Genomic DNA, 12,245 nt, shown 5'->3' with positions numbered 1-12,245 from the left:
TGATACTGTTAAAAAGACATTTTTGTTTGTTTCTTTTTTTCTGATTGATTATTTCCTGGAAGAATTGAATTACACCAGAAATCTGCACAAATACTAAAGACATTTATATTCGATCAGAACAAGATCCAGTGTTATATCACAAAATGTTCCTGTGTTCAAACTGAAATTGTGTTTTACAGACATTACAGTTTCAGATCCTGTTCAAATGTTCATATTCTATTAGTTCAGAACTAACATCAGAACAGTATTTTTTTACAATCCCAACAAAGGAAATAACATTATTTAATAAAAGAATGTTAAATAATAATAAATAAAATATAAAAAAAAAAAGAAAAAAAAAAAAAAAAACACAACAAAAATGAACCTCCACAATATCTACATTTGAATAAATACCTAAAAATATCGATACTGTACTTTTTAATATTGATACAGTATTGCGAAATGAAATATTGCAATATATTGGAGAACAGATATTTTCTTACACTCTTAATTATCACCGGGGTCAAATCCACATCTGCAGGAATACATATACTGAGGATTATTATTTTCACTTTTAATCACAATGATGGACCTTGTATTATGCTATAAACACCTGAAATTATGTTTGATAACAGCAAAGAGTTTAGAAATTAAACTACAGCAGGATACTAGCCATGTTAGCTAAAGCTGCCCTTTTTACTGTTATGGATGCTGATTGATATTTCCTTTCACAATACTGTATCGATATTAAAAAGTACTGTATCAATATTTTTAGGTATTTATTCAAATGCAGATATGGCGGAGGTTCATTTTTGATTTTCTTTATTGTTTATATCTTATTTATTATTTAACACTGTTTTATTAAATAATGGTTATTTGAAGCATCCTAAAAGCACTTTTTACTGTCTGAGAGGCAGATGGTAGTTTATTTATTGGGACTAAAATACTGTTCTGATGTTAGTTCTGAACTAATAGAATATGAACATTTGAACAAGATCTGAAACTGTAATGTCTGTAAAACACAATTTCAGTTTGAACACAGGAACATTTTGTGACATAACATTAGATCCTGTTGGGATCAAATAAAAATGTGTTTAGTATTTTTGCAGATTTCTGCTGTAATTCAATTCTTCCAGGAAATAATCATTTAAAAAAAGAAACAAACAAAAAATTAGCCTTTTTAACAGTATCATGATATATCATGATATATCGTGATATATCGTATCGTGATCCAAGTACTGGGATTTGTATCGTATTGCCAGATTCTTGCCAATACACAGCCCTATTGTCCACGACATAATAAACTAATAATAAACTAAAAGAGAACACAAAGTTTTATCCAAAAAAGGACAGTCACTTGGTGTTCTTCAGACACACTCACACTGAGACACAGATTAAAATAAAAGTGGACCATGGATTCCACCTGAGAACACCTGGAATTTAATTTATGACATAAAGTTTTATTTTTCTAAATGTATCACCTCTAAGTAGCTTTGGCTTGAGTTAATATTAAAAGTAAAGAAATAAATCACATCATAGAGTTAGAATTACAAGTACTTTCCAGACCTTGAAAAAATAACGTTGAAACTCAAGCATTTTCAAGGATTTTCAAATACCTGTATGAACCCTGAGGAACTCCTCAGGTCTAAAGAACAGGTTCACTGTGGTTTATGGAAACGCTGAAGGCTTTTACTGCTTTTCACATTTAGGTTTATATTCTTCTAAACAACAGAATCAGAATCAGCCTTAAAACACTGCAGACGCAGAGCTTTGGTCATATTCTGGCTTTAGACACAAACACATTAAATAAACCTGTTTTATAGTTTCTATATTAGTTTAATTTTGTATGTTTAAGCTGGAATAACACCAGTACAGCTATTAAAGTTTGGATCAAACCTAATATTGTTTAAGTACATTATAAAAGAAAACAACAATAGAATCTGAATCTATACATAATGACTCCAAATTTAAATCTAAATGTAATAACAAAAAGTATCGGTATCAGATCAGTACCAACAAAACTAATCATTAAAAAAAAAATCTGATAGATCAACACAACAAAAAAAAACATAAATATATAAAGCTCTACATATACACCAGATATCCATAAAAACACAATTAGAACAGCAATTTGTACAAGACAATAAATTATCAATATAATTAAAACAAATATACATAAATAAGTGTGCAGAAATATTTTTGTGTTATTAAAATTATGTGTTTATACATAATTAAAATACCTGATATTAATATGAACCAGGATCTGGTTTCATTAACATTGTATTTGTGTAAATTATGTAAACAGTTGGGTTTTTTTTTTTTTATAATTCTTGGTGTAAATTATGTATATATTTGTGGAACTGATCACATGATTGGAACACCAAGGGTTTATGGGTATTCAAGATGGCGCCTTTGTGCAGGTAATGTTAGTGGGTTCAGATAAACCCTGATCTGTCCTGGCCTGGGTCTGGGTCCAGGTCCGGTTTGGGCGTCCATGTGTCAATAATCTGGACATTTCATTTATAATAAAACTAGTACAAATATTTACACATTAAATACAACTTAAGTCGTTGCAGCTCCAGGTTGGAGGATTATTTTCACTAAAAACATGTCATTTATCACCGTCTCGAACCCTTTGAACCAGTAAAACCTGCACAAAAACCTGAAAATCCAGTTAAAAGTGTGTGACGATGCAGGGTCCGATCTGGTTCAAACTGATTTAAATGAGTTCAAACTCTGGTGTTGAAATAATACAAAAACTGATGCACTTTTTCCACTTTGACTTTCATGTGTTTGGTTTGAACCATGTGTTCAGGTTTTCCTCTAAATCTGAGGTTTTTGGTTTTTTTAAACTTTTATTTCAGTTTGAATGTTGAGGAGCTGGTTCCATTTGTCCAGACCCGGAGTTCTGACAGAGGACAGTACCACCAGAACTGCAATAATACTGGACCAATACTGCATTAATACCATACTAATACTGCATCAATACTGCGTAAATACTACACTAATACTGCATTAATACTGTACCAATACTGTGCTAGTACTGCATAAATATTGCACCAATACTGTACTAATACTGTACTAATACTTCACTAATACTGTACTAATACTGCACTTACACTGTAATAATACTGTACTAACACTTCACCAATACTGTACTAACACTGTACTAATACTTCACTAATACTGTACTAATACTGCACTTACACTGTACTAATACTGTACTAACACTTCACCAATACTGTACTAACACTGTACTAATACTGCACTTACACTGTACTAATACTGTACTAACACTTCACCAATACTGTACTAACACTTCACCAATACTGTACTAATACTTCCCCAATACTGTACTAATATTGTACTAATACTGCACTAATACTGCATTAATATTGTACTAATGCTTGACTAATACTTCACTAACACTTGACTAATATTTGATTAATACTTTACTAATGTTTGACTAATACTTCACCAATACTTGACTAATGTTTGACTAATACTTCACTAATACCGGACTAATACTTCAGAGTCAGTACTGTCAGTGGTACCTTTTAGGACCGGTTTTAAACCCACTCTATTGGACCGAGGGTTTCAGCGACGGCTCCTGTTGAAAACATGCCATAAATAACTGGACCATCGGAACCTAAACATTCCAGAGCCACGCCTCCTCATGGAGTGGGGGTATCCAGGCAACCGCAGACCAATCAGCCAATCACAGAGCTTACAGGCTGGGGGGGTGCAGTTGATGCTGCTCTGTGCTCTGAACCCTCAGGAACAAGCATTGTGGGTTCCAGTACTCTGGAGGCGTGGCTTCAGGGGGAAGTCTGAACAAAGGGGTTTGGACTTTTCAGTTGTGTATTTTCAGAATGTAGCTGCTTGAACCATTTCTCCAGGATCTCCTACCCCACCTTTAATGGGACTTTGACTTACTTGGTGTCATGAAGTCACATGACTGGTCCAATCCATCAGTAATTGTATTCTTATTTTTAAATTTTTTTGACAAAAACTAAAGGGAAGAAACTGTTACAGCTAAATTTAACCTGATGTAGTTCAGGTTGTATTTTATCCACAAACTAATAAAGTAAACGTTGTGAATCTAGAGGGTTTTTTTCCTTAGATGAGGCATCACTGGTTCATTTAGTCCTCATGGTTCTTCAGTTCTAAGCTTTGGAACTTGATAAACAGGAGAAAATTAACACTACTGAAGCAGAGGGAACAGGTTAAACTGACTATGAACATGAAAAATTTAGATCTATATGTGGTTTCATCTGTATTTGGTAAAAACATACAAATAAGAGTCTGGTGGCCAAAGGTCAGAGGTCAAACTCAGTTTGACCTCATATCTTTCCCTTTGTGTGAGTTCAACATCTTAGAAATGATGATGTTGTGTCAGAAAAAGGCAGGTTTTAATGGAATATTTAAGATTACAGTCACTGCAGTTACAAAAAAAGACAACAAAGCTGTAAATTTACAAGAAAAGTTTGATATTTATGAGTAAAACCTCTTTAAATTGACGCAGGATGTGATGAAGATGCAGATCCTGAGTTTAATGCATCACAGATGAATAAAACTGTGTTAAATAATGTCCAGTAAAATTAACCTGAACAGTTTAAACCCATCATACATGTACTGCGTTTTCTGGGGCATTCTTTGGTTTTTCCTGCAGGAGGGCGTGTCTCCAAGGAGGCGGTCCCCATCCTGAAGGGGGCGGGGCTGGATTAACAGGATCCCAACGTTTTAATGGGATTAGAAATGAAGAGAGTGGCCTGATGACATGTACAGACACGTCAGCTACAGCGCCGAAGTAAAACAGGAGGAGACGAACCGGCCTCGCACACAAGATCCATATGAGGAACGAATGAACGACGTACCTGAGTCTGACCCACATGTTCTATGTGGTCCAGAACCAGCTGAATGTGTGAGGGTGTCAGGTTCTGTCCTATGTTCCAGTCCTGGTTCTGTTCTATGTTCCAGTCTTGGTTCTGTTCTATGTTCCAGTCCTGTGGTCTGGATGCACATCAATCTAACTATAGAAGTGGGCGGGACTTTCACTGGAGGAGAACTCAACTCATCCAATCACAGTCCATATAGTCGCAGAAAAAACTAGAAGCACTCGGAGAGCGCAGACCTCCACCAAGGCTGATCAGTGGCCCCCCCCGTGGGCCCCCCCACGCCAAGGAGGTTATGTTTTTGCCAGGGTTTGTTTGTTTGTCTGTCTGTCTGTCTGTCCGTTAGTGTGCAACATAACTCAAAAAGTTATGGACAGATTTTGATGAAATTTTCAGGGTTTGTTGAAAATGGGCCCCCCCGTGGGCCCCCCCACCCCCAATCACCACCAAAATTTAATCATTTCTTCCTTATCCCATTTCCAACAAACCCTGAAAATTTCATCAAAAATCTGTCCATAACTTTTTGAGTTATGTTGCACACTAACGGACAGACAAACAGACAAACAAACAAACCCTGGCAAAAACATAACCTCCTTGGCGGAGGTAATAATTATTAGACCATCAAAAGTCATCAAAAACAATAGTTCTGTAATCCAGTCCTAACACAGTGGTTTCCAACCTTTTTTGGCTTGTAGTTGACCCCATTTTAACATCACAAATTTCTGGCGACCCCAGACATTTGAATCAGAGACAATTTTTTTGGCCTAAAAATAATTTGCTTTGATCCTGTAATAGTTTTCTATCCTCTGTTTCAAATCCAGGTTAATTTTAGAGGACATTTAGTCTATATAATGTATATTATTGTGGATGGAGGCAGTAAATCCAGGTGTAGATTACTGCACAAAAGGAGAATTTTATTTTCCTTGGTCAGGATATGTACAGTCATTACAGCTTGGATTTACAAGGACGACAATTAATACTAAACGAACAAGAACTGAAACTATGAATTATGAAAGAGCTGCAGCATCTGAAACTGACCACAGTGAACATTTGAAGGATAAACAGAACCACAGTGCTGCAGTTTCACAACCACAGTTTGGGATTGGCTCTGTCAACTCAACACAGATTTATATTAGCCAGTTTCTATTTTTTATTTTTATCAATTACTAAAAATTTCAGGCGACCTTATTTGAACTCCAGGCGACCCCAAAGTTGAAAAACACTGGACTAACGCCTTTGTGTATCATGTGACTAAAACAGACAGAAAAGAAAACATGAAATGTCGAAAAGCACTACTTTGTCAGTACAATGGCATAGATATTGATGGAAGAACTGAAGTGATTTTGGTTTTTATCAAAAAAACATGTTAAATGGATAGATATCAGCTCTGAAATTAAACTACTATGAGCTATTTTTGTTGGTATCATTATATTTGTCCAAACAAATGGACCTTTAGCTGTACCAGGCATTAAAATGAACAAGAAACTGAGGGATCAGTGATCAATAGGAACTAGATTGATATCTGGAACTATTTACATGTCATAAAACATCAACATATGGACCATTAGAAGGAAAGGAGCATTTAGAATATTTAGAAAATAAAAAAAAAAAAAAAAAAAAAAAAAAATCTAAAATCAAAATTTCTGAAAACTGTGAACAAACTTTGTAGACATTGGTCCCAAAGAAGATACGTATAACATTAAAAATGAATCTGATCAGTAGTTTCAGAGATGATTATTGAAATCTAGATGTTGGTGACCTTAAGTGTGACCCTTCAACGTCACTCAAGGTCAAAGGTCATGGACCCAAATGAAAGATCAGATATGACTTCTATCAATGACCAACAGGAACTAGGGCTGTGCAATTAATCGAAATTCAATTACGATTTCGATTATTACACGCAACAATTACAAAAATTATGTAATCGAGAAAAAACGATTATTAATTTGAGTTTTAATTCACGTGCACGCAAGCTCCCATGAGCTGCTCTGCCCCGCCCCCCTCTAAACTACAGCTGCCAGCTAGCCGGCAGGTCCACCCCAAGAGGAAAGTTGTACCTAGCGGTCTGGAAAAACGGCAAGAGAATCACAGCAGAAGTGCTTGGTAAACAAAAAAGGCAAGTCAAATTCAATTGTATGGAATCACTTAGGGTTTGATGAAGAAGACGAAGAGCAAAAACACATCACGTGCAAAAAGTGTTTCGTAGTTGTGTCCGCACCGACCGCTAACACAACAAACCTTTGTAACCATCTGAAGTTTAACCACCGCCACCTTTATCATAATCTTATGAAAAACTAAAACACATAAAAACAACTCCGTCTACAACTTCTTCCGCAATGCAATCTTCAGTTTCCGAATCTCTTTACGCTGCAACTCCCGTATTAACGTAACCCTAACCCGTATAACCCTAACATACGTATTCTAGATGGCTGATGTATACAGAAGGCCTGAACTGAAACCTCACGGCACGCCACTGAATTTTCTATGTTTCATACTACATTGAACATACTTGAATTTATAATTTGCACTTTACGCAAGCTTTTTTTTTTTTTTTTTTTTTTAATTGCTACAGTTCTATGGCAAGTCTATAGCAGTTTAATTCCAGTGCACTATTTATTTACAAAAGGAAACATACTTGAATTTACAGTACACTTATTTGCATTCAAAGATTTTTTTGTTTCGTACAAAAGTGAAAATACTTTGTTTTAGTGGTTAAAAGCTTTATTTATGTTTAAAGAGTATATTTTACATTGTTTTGCAAGAAAAAAATAAACACTTTAAGGTTAACAAATAATCGTTTTTAATAATCGTGATTTCAATTATTGCTAAAATAATCGTGATTTTTTTTTTTTCTATAATCGAGCAGCCCTAATAGGAACTATATTTACATCTGTGACAATTTACATGTTATAAACCAACAAAATATGGATGATTAGAAGGAAAGGAACATTTAGAATATTTAAAAAATGTCTCAAAAATACAAATTTCTCAAAATTGCTAACAAACTTTGTAGACATTGTCTCAAAGAAGATATATTTAAAATTAGAAATAAACCTGAGCAGCAGTTTCAGGGAAGAAGATGACTGAAGGAATGTCTAACGACACCAACGCCTCATCCACAGCTCATCGATCTGTTAAAGTTTTATCGCACTTATCGACCGATGAGATAAAAAAAAAACCCTCCTCCAACGTTTACGACAAACAGGTTGGATGTTTGTCAGGATGCGAGTGAAGAAAACTAATGAAAACACATTCAGACCGTGATGCTACATTCAAGTACATGTGGGGTTGTCGTACCTTGGCGTTCCAATCTTTATTTAGGTAATAAATGCACGTGACGCAGCGTCCGTCACCGTTGGGGTTGTCCACATGGCGGACGTATCCTGTCCCATTTCCTGGGTAACACGCCACCATCGCCTGGAGAGAAAGAAAAAGATCAGGAAATATGTACGAAAGCAAATAAATTCATCCCATCGAAGTCACAGCGACAAAAATGATGTGTTTGATGAAAAAGAAACAAAGACCCACAAAGAATCCCCATCACCGATAGAAAAGGTTTAAATGACATTAAAAATAATAAGAGCAGCAGCAGATGCAAGTGGGTCGAGTCCTGGTGTTTAGTCTAAAACAAATTGATTTATTATATTATTTTGTTGTACATCAGTCACCTGTGTCGACAGTGTCACATCATTGATCAGGATAAATGAAAATTAAGAAATGTGGTGGGTTCAGTCTCAAAAATAAATAAATTCAACTGTACAAACATTACAACTTATCAAAAACAGAAGAAAGGGTGAAACAAGCTGTAAGAAGAGTATGGTTAATAGTTTTATCTTGTTTCTTTTTGAACATTGTCTATATTTTTATGTATTTTGTGTGATGTTTTCTTCTTGCTCATTAAATGTTTGACACTAAATGACTTTTCATTGTTCCTGTAACAGTGAAAATAAAGACCTATTCTATAATATTATATGTAACTATACTACTAGTACTATGTATACTATATTATGTACTATATACATTTTAAATTATCATAGGACAATAATTATTATTATAAGAAGTGATAATAGTAATAGTAGTTGTAACAACGATATATAACTAATATATGTATGTAAGTAGTAGTAATAATACTACTATTAATAATAACAAATTAACAAGCAAACAAACTTTCCACACTGGAATGAAGGAAAAGATGACCTGTGGTGATTCTGAGAATTACCGTCTGTTTATAATCACAGCAGAATAAGTTCAGTTTCAGTAAATGCTGATTTATGGAAATCTATCAGTTTCGGTTCTTCTTAAACCAGACTGTGGTTTGGATTCACATGAAACCGGTCTGAAGGTTTTTAAACTCATCAAATGAAACCCGCTACGCAAACTCTATTCAGAAGAACCTCCCCGATGGTGATGCGTTCAAGGACTAACCACTGTCTCCAAAACAGGGTCTAAAATATCAGTGGATGTGGAGGGCACTGAAGTTAGGGTTAGAATGAGCTGGAATTAAAAAGAACCCATTAAATCAGTGACTCCTGCTGGTTCAGAGTTTGGTCTGGGTTCTAATAAATAATTTGGGTGAAAATAAAATGTCTTAAACCATGACAGGGTCCTGATCCCAGTCCCTGATGGTCATGCACTGCAAAAAAAGGGTGTCTAAAAACGAAATAAAAACACTAATCTGAGGAAAAAGGTACTAAAACAACTCACTTGACAAGATTTCTGTGAATTAAGTTTTTTCAGAGTTTTTCATATGTGTGAGTGGAATTAAAAGTGATGACAAATGTGAAGTCTAGATGGACTGGGATTGTGGGTGAGAAATTATGGAATGGACCTTATGATGCATTTAAAATTATTCACGTCCTTTGGCGAACTTAAAGCAAAAAAAAAAAAAAAAAAGGAAAAAAGGGCCTAAAGCTTAAATTATTCAGAACTATTGAATTGAGATGGCAGATATGCTTTTGTTGTTGATTTTTTTTTTTTTTTAATTATTATTATGGTGGGAATGCTCGATGCTGTACACATTTAAGTTGATGTATGCAGTGTACTAGGTGAAAGAATAGGCAAAAATAAGCTTTTGCTTCTAGCCTAGTCCTTTTTGTGATTTTTATGTTTATTACGATTATGTACTAAGTACAGTGATTGGATGTAAAACCAAAAATAAATTCATTCATTCATTATTCATAAATCTAGAAATAGATTATAGTGTGAAAGGCGAACACTTAAAATATGACATTAACTCTTAAACAAGATAAATTATCTAACACTTCTAAATCTAAATTTGTTTGTTTGGTAAGAACCATCTTCAAGAAGATCTTGGTAAGAACCAAATAATTGCAGTGTGGTCTAGAGGTTCAGGTTCAGTCCAGGTTCAGGTTCAGCTTCAGTCTTTCGGAGCTCCGTTATGGACTCATCTCACCTACATCGGGGGTATTAAACATAGGGCCTGTGGGCCAAAAACCGGCCCACCAAAGGGTCCAATCAGGCCCACATGATAAATTTACAAAGTGGAAAAATGACACTGAAGATACTGACAGTCAAATGATATTAAACTGGTTGGTAGTCAGGTTCCACATTCAGACCAAGATGATCTGAAGTAAAATAATAACACAATAACATATAATAATGACTGCACATTTCTTCTTGATTTAATGTAATAAATATATTACATTATACCTATAAATAATGACAACTCCACATTTTTCTTTGTTTTAATGCAAACAAATAACATTCAATTATGAAATATTTACATTTATTAACTATCCTTTAACAATAAAATATGAATAACCTGAACAAATATGAACAACTTGAACTGTCTAAAGTAAATTCAGTGGAAGTGTACCAATATTATTGAATGTTTTGTGTCTTTGTAGATCTGATTTGTAATACACATGTAGAAATGATAAGTTGAGCAGAATATTGTTATAAAATTGCACTTATTTTTCTCCAGAATGTCATTACTTTCAGGTTTAGTCACAATCGTTTTTTGTTTGGACAGCTTTTAAATGTAAATAGTTCCATAATTTAACCACTTTCATGCATAGTGGCCACTACAGGTGGACAGCTATTCTACAGCTGTTCTCTTGTATATTCATGGGTTTTGTTGTTTATTTGCATATCAGCCAACACAGTGGACGCTTATCCACCATCTCATACACGGCATTCATACCATTACTGTAACTTTGCTGTTCTTGATAAACCTGATCTGCGGTACATGTTTGAGTGTAAATCAATTGCGAGTTGTTATTAGACTGTATTACAGTCTTACACAAAAAGGTTTTTTTTGCATATTATCGCCATGAAGTGAATAATAATACAGTATGATAAAAATGTGATAAAACATCTGATTAGCCGCATTAAAATGTTTTATTTCATGTTATTATGTTTTAAATACATTGTTTCTTTGCTTCAAAAACTAAATGCATGGCGTCCAGCTGAGTGGACATTTTTGTAACTCCATAAAAAATAGGTTTATTAAAAAATTTCTATTACATTGTTTTTTTCAACGCCTAAAGAGGAAAAAAAAACACTCATGAAAAAAAAAAAAAAACTTGAGTAAGGTTCTCATAATTCATGCATCAAAGGGTATGTTATTTTTTGACACTGAAACAAAGCCAAACATTAGTATCTGTCATTATTTATTGTTAATTCTGCTCTTAATTGCCTGGTTCTGATCCTCTTTAGCTCATATTGGTCTGCATGGTGGATCCTGAAACTGAACCATCCCTGCTCTTCATGTGATGTGGATGTAGATGATCCAGTCTCTTCAGACTCTATTGTCCACGTTTCACCTGCTCGCACATGGACCCTGTCGCCCGCCGCCGCTTTATAACTTTAAAACCAACGAGGAAATAAACCGGAGATATCGCGCTGCTCGTGGACTTCCCCTGGCCTTTTCCTGCTCCATGAAGACCTGCATGATCTGCTTAGGTGCTGGCACTGAACCCCTATGAGCTCCTGTAAACTCCCTGGTGTAAACATGGAGTCGACAAACTTGCACTGAACGCGACGTCTCCAGAGAAAAGGACGCACAAGGTGGGGACTCGTCCATCGCCATGAGGACTCCCACAGACGCCGTTATTTCCTCAAACACGACTCCATCCGACGGCAGTTCACCCCGAAACCTGACCCGAAGAACCCCCCCAAACACCACACATCTGTTTAACATCGACACACAGCGTCAACAAAACCCACTTTAATCTGTAACGAGCGTCTGACGGAGTGGAGACTGTTAGTTTAGGTTCAAAACGACTCATTCATGACAAACAGCTGCTCAAACCACACACCGTCATATCTGTTTTATGGACAGCAGCGGTGACAAACGCATTTTAGTTCAGGGGCACATTGAACTTATAAATAATGACAACTCCTATTTTT

General features: G+C 35.2%; 1 pseudogene; it reads right to left on the bottom strand.

Moving 5' to 3' along the window:
• LOC115433798 (egl nine homolog 1-like) overlaps positions 1 to 12,245 on the bottom strand; it is a 39,731-nt pseudogene that overhangs the window by 6,524 nt on the left and 20,962 nt on the right.

Source organism: Sphaeramia orbicularis, chromosome 15, assembly GCF_902148855.1.
Source record: "Sphaeramia orbicularis chromosome 15, fSphaOr1.1, whole genome shotgun sequence".
NCBI classification, from domain to species: domain Eukaryota; kingdom Metazoa; phylum Chordata; class Actinopteri; order Kurtiformes; family Apogonidae; genus Sphaeramia; species Sphaeramia orbicularis.
Note: the sequence above shows the minus strand (reverse complement) of the source record. Positions and strands in the feature narration are given on the sequence as shown.